Raw genomic sequence first — 6,171 nt, forward strand, 5'->3', positions numbered from 1 at the left:
TACAGATCAATTGACAGCAGAAATTGGCATTTTCCCTGAATATTGCAGCACTCTTTAACTCTGGAAAACTAGTTGGCCAACTTGAGTTCCTATCACCAATGGTGCTGTAGGCTATTGACTATACTAATATACATTAAAAACATATGTCAGTCATAGACGGCAAAAGTTAGCCAGGAATCCTCATTCCCAGTCTCCCCATTTCCAGCCCAAACTCATAACTTTCGCAAAAGTGGATCATGACTTTTCACTAGCATAGAAATCTCTAATAGTGAAACCTACCAATCCTGTTCTACTGCATCCTCTGGCATTCACTGATGGCTGTGGTATTTGCTACTTGTACAAGGAAGCTTTGAAAGGCTTGCTAGCGTGGCCAACAAATAACACACCTTGTTATATCAATATACCTATTCAAGAGTAAAAACTGGTTTCCTGATGTCCTTCCTATGTATATATTTGTATAAATGTAATTGTGCACAGCCAGGGCTGTAACAAGAAAACTGATTGTAAAAATGTAAATAAAATATTCTTTTCTATTAACCTTGCCTGGCTTATTTTCTACACCTTTAGGCACCTGTCACCATAAACATGCTGTTCAATCTATCAGGCATCATGTTCTAAAACTGGAGGAACTCAGCAGACTGATGTCTGAAAGATTTAGTATAACTTGTAATATACCAATCGAAATCCTTGTTCTGGGTTGAGGAGTCCAGTGGGCGGTGCCATCAGTGATTGACAGCCTATCCTGTAAAAAGCTATAGCTGTCAATCTCTTATTAGGACCACCCACTGGACTCCTAAGAGAGATTTAGATCAATAAATTACAAGATATACAGTATATTTTTCCCATAAATTTGCGCAGCTTCTCCTGCTCTCTAACTTAATCTTGCTAAATCATTTGTTGATTGTGACAGGTTCTCTATATAATATAGGATAATTCTTTCTATAATTTGTCTTGGAGTCCTTTTTAGTAAAGTAGTGTACGTACAGTAATAAGGACAGATTTACATCAAGCAGATACTGCATAGTGATATAATTCTCTTCATAATACTAAATGTAGAAAATACATAAAAAGAATAAAAACACAGCAGACCTTAACCGTTTAATGACATAGGTAAGTTTTCATCCTGGCTGCTTGGTACATAAGGCAACAGGACGTAAACTTAGCTGAGCCTGTGCCATCTGCAGTCAGAAATGGCTTTGACTGACAGCCAGCCTTCGAATACACCAGCGGGGATCGGTGAGGACACTGATCCCCGCTGTTAACCCCTTGCATGTGTCAGGTTGTTCTGCTGGGACCTGTTCTACTGGGCTCCAGGAGCACACCTTCACAGGTAGGTGTTAATTGAGCTGGCTGGGTGTGGTATTCTCCAGCAGCCAATCTCCTTTAGTCTGCAGCATATAAAAACCAGCATCTCTCAGTAGTTGATGCTGGTCTTTGTACTGTTTAGATATATCTGTCCGTTTCCCACTCAGAGCTGTGTTTGCTTGTAGGTCTGTTGTGTCTCTTTGCTTCCCAAAGATGGTTTGGACACCTGTAGTCCTTGTCTGTATCATATGTAGATCCCCTTACAGGTGCGGCATCCAAACGTCTTATGTCTCATCTGCATGTCAGATGGGTGATGTCTGACAAAGTTCCCTATGTCGGCTCGGTGGCTAACTGTCTATCCCATGGTATGAAGACACCGTTAGACTTGCTGTGAAATTTCATCTGTGTGCATGTGAGCTCTGGGTGGAGTCCGTGTTGTATGCACTACCTGTTAGTCTGGTATGAGCAGTCCTGTTCTGTGCTTCCTCTTTGATGTCATTGGCCCATCATAATGTCATTGTGGAGAGCCAATGAGTTGCCATGGCAACCCAACATTATTGCCTGGCAACTGGGATTGCCATGCTATATGATTAATAGCAATAATACGATGCAGTACAGATGTACTACAATGTATTCTTATAGTGATCATATGATCGTGGGTTCAAGCTCCATACAGGGCTGTGTAAAATGTATAAAAAGTGTACACAAAACACTTTCTCCATATTTTCCCCTTTTAAATAAAAATACATTTAAAAAAACACACACATTAGATATTGCCATATCCGTAATTACCTGTACAATAAAATGAACACACCATTTATCCTGCATGGTAAAAGCCTTTAAAATAATGGAGCCAAAATGCTTTTACTGTTCATTTTGCCTCCCAAAAAAAACAATAAATATGATCGAAAAAACCATATGTAATCCAAAATGGAACCAATAAAATGTACAACTTGTCACACAAAAAACAAGCTCTCACAGAACTCCTCCAATGGGAAACTAAAAAGTTATGGGAAAAGAATTATTCTTTTGGTATTGACGTAATTGTACCAACTCTCAGAAAAAAAAGTTTTCGTTTTAGTCTACTACATTCTTCAACTGTGTTAAGCTGCCCATTTACGTTGGGCTGAAGTTGATGAAAATGGACAATTTTGACCAAAACGATCTTTCGTGGACTGACATACAACAGTGAATAATCAGTGTAGCCAACTGATGACATTGTCATCAAGTGGAAAAGAAGTCGGCTGTGCTTCATTTTTTAATCTGATAGTCAGACAAAAGATCTTGCTCTCAAGAAGAATGTTCATCCATCATTTCATCGGTCAGTGTCATTCACCATGTGTGGTCAGTTTAACTGTAATGGCCAAAATGGACTAAAAAAATTAATCACCAGGTGATAGTTCGTTCAACCTACTTCTATGAAAGGTTCCATTTACACCTCATTCTGATTTCTCATCTGTCTGCTATGCCAAAAATGACTTTAAGGGGGAACCATGGACTCCACCCTTCCCGCTGCTGCCGCTCCTGCTCCTACTCCTACTCAGACATCTCCTCGAGCCACGGGACCCCCATGCCGACAAACACACACTGCATGAAAGCTCCAGATCCTCTGTGCCCTCGCTGCTACCAGATGGGGATGACGCCAATCCGGAGCATTGGGGCATTACCAGTCACTCAGTAGGTCTCCACACATACTTCCGGTGTCGACATATTGCACTAGTACCAGCGCTGCCTGCTCAGATAGCCCAATATTTAACCAGTGTGTGGAAAACGAGATCCACATCTGCCTGTTGCACAGTTTCCTACTGATCTCAGTAAAATTATGCTTATTATCACCTTGCTATAGACTCTCAGCCTCTTTTTTACGGAACACATTATCATACATGGCATATTTTGGGGATAGACCTGGAAGCTTGGGAGGAACTTGTGGTTTCAGAACCAGAGTAAATAAATGTAGGTAATGGCTATAGCAATGGATGTTCCAAAGAGAGATTGGCAAGGGCAGACAAAGCCAAGGAAGACTCAACAACACTGAGTTTATGGACCTGGGTAGAACCAGCAGGGAAATTTTCTCTGTGTGCCGGATCCCAAATTGCAGATCCAGAAGGATGGTGGCAAAGCTGATAACATCAGTCATGAGCTCCCTGTCCACAGAAAGGACTGGGATGGGCTTATTCATGGATAGCATGGGTATCCTATGCTTGACCCCCAGATCCTGGTAGATAAAAATTACAAGTATGCCTCTATAACAAAGTCCCCACCGGTCAAAGATGCTAGAATCAGGAAATTTGGAGAGGACTCAGTGTCATCTAAGACAGCCTCTCCAACTCACCCGAGATAGCAGAGTTTAGGTAATGTGCATTACCACCGCAATACAAACATACATTTTAGGTATGCCTTCTCAGGCATTCCTGGATGGCAGCTTGGATCTTTCCCCCTCCACAGGTTCTTTAGAAAAATTAGCAGGAGAAGGCTGAAGTGGCTTGGAGAAACTGAGAGCCTGGTGAGTTTTTCTTTTTTTGTAGGTTACTTCAAGTAGATGTTATGTAAAACAAATATCAATTCTAGAGGCCAGAGAGGTGAAGTGCTTTAAGGACGAAGGTAGATCTCTGCCAGCAGCTCATCTTTTATTCTTCCAAAAAGTCCCAGAATGCTGCCTAAAGTGCCTTATCATTACATTCTAGTTCTGCAGCTAATAAGTGAAACTGAATGGCATACTGGCTCTATGTGTTTGACTCTTGGCGGGGACATTGCAGATGCAGCTCATGAGACTTGAGCAGGTTCCACAAATACAGTTTGAAATGTAGTCAAGAGGTCTGGAGGTCAGAAGTTATAGAAGTATTGCGATTGTATATTGTTGTTTTCCTGGGTGATCAGTAGGAAACAGGTAGATGTGGATCTCATTTTCCACACACATTTCCTTTTTCATTTTTCTCTTAGGAAAGATATATGTTTATCCCTTGCATGTTTAAATTACTTTACTGTAACTTGATACTAGAATGATTACACTAATACATGCCACAGGCACCTTGCTCTTATTTTGGTTAGCCAAATAGTGCACCTATTTTTAAAAATTTCAATCCCACCCCTGATTTATGCATAATTGCATATTTCAGCTGCACTGTGTATGCCATGTAACCACATTAACTTAAATCAGTCTTTTAACGCATACATCTATTTGATCTCCAAAGAGTTAACCAGTACAATAGGACAGTTTTTTTTTTTATAATATCGTATCTTTGTCTCCTCCCTTTCAGTTTCATTCCATTGCTTCTAGTCTTTCCTTGTGTAAATTAGAATAGGGCTGATCCCTCTGCACTGTGACAGCCCTTCAGATATTTGTAGATAGCTATTAAGTCTCCTCTCAGCCTTCTTTTTTGCAAACTAAACATTCCCAGATCCTTTAACCGGTCCTCACAGGACATGGTTTGTAGACCACTCACCATCCCGATAACTCTTCTCTGAGTTTGTCTATGTCTTCTTTAAACTGGGGTGCCCAGAACTGGACATAGTATTCTAGATAAGGTCTGACCAAGGAGGAGTAGAGGGAAGTAATTACCTTATGTGATCTAGACTCTATGTTTCTCCTAATACATCCCAGGATTGTGTTTGCCTTTTTTGCTGCTGCATCACACTGGCGACTCATGTTCAGTTTGTGATCTATTACTATACCCAAGTGTTTTTCACATATGCTGCTGCTTAGCTCAATTCCTCCCATTCTGTGTGTGTTTTTTGCATTTTTCTTGCCCAGATGTAGTACTTTGCGTTTCTCCTTCTGTTAATCGCTGCCCACTGTTCAAGTTTGTCCAGATCATTTTTGAATACTCTCTCTCTCTTCTTCATTGTTAGCCATCCCTCCTAGCTTTGTGTCATCAGCAAACTTGATCAGTTTCCCCTCAATTCTCTCCTCTAGATAATTTATAAAAATGTTGAACAACACTGGGCCTAGGACAGAGCCTTGGGGTACCCTACTTGAGACATTCTTCCACAAGGATGTGTAGCCATTTATAACCATAACTTTGAGCATGATCACTCAGCCAGATGTGAATCTGCCTAACAGTTGCCTTGTTGATCCCATGTTTGGTCAATTCTTCAAAAAGGATGGTATGAGATACTTTGTCAAATGCTTTACTAAAGTCAAGATATACTATACCTACTGCATTTCCCTAATCAACCCAGTCAGTGATTCTGTCATAGAAGGAAATCAAATTTGTCTGGCATGACTCGTTAATTACAAACTCAAGCTGACACTGGTTAACTACTCCATTCTCATCCAAGTACTTGCATATATGCTGTTTAATAAAAAAAAGGATTTGGGGGGTATATCAAAAGCAAAAGAATAGTCAAAGATGCCATTGGATGCTTACAGGATGAAAATAGTGAATTACTTAAGAATGATGTTAAGAAGGCCGAATTTTTAAATTCCTATTTTGTATCTGTTTTCTCTCAGAAAGTAGATGTAACATCAACTGATCTTACACATGCTATTGAAGAAATAAAAGAATGCAGGCTATCTATGCAGAGAGATGGTGAGGGAACACATAGCTAACTTAAATGAATTCAAGTCTCAAGGTCCAGATGAATTACATCCTAAGATACTAAAGGAAGCAGCAGATGCAATTGCTGAACCACCCACCATAATCTTTGAAAGTTCCAGGAGAACAGAAGACGTCCCAGAAGATTGGCAAAGAGCAAATGTTCCTATCTTCAAAAAAGGGAAGAAGGTGGATCCAGGAAACTACAGGCCTGTGAGCCTGACTTCTATACCGGGAAAGATATTTGAACAAATTATTAAACAGCATATATGAAAATACTTAGATAAAAATGGAGTAATTAACCAGAACCAGCATAGGTTTGTAACAAACA

Source organism: Eleutherodactylus coqui, chromosome 6, assembly GCF_035609145.1.
Source record: "Eleutherodactylus coqui strain aEleCoq1 chromosome 6, aEleCoq1.hap1, whole genome shotgun sequence".
NCBI classification, from domain to species: Eukaryota; Metazoa; Chordata; class Amphibia; order Anura; family Eleutherodactylidae; genus Eleutherodactylus; species Eleutherodactylus coqui.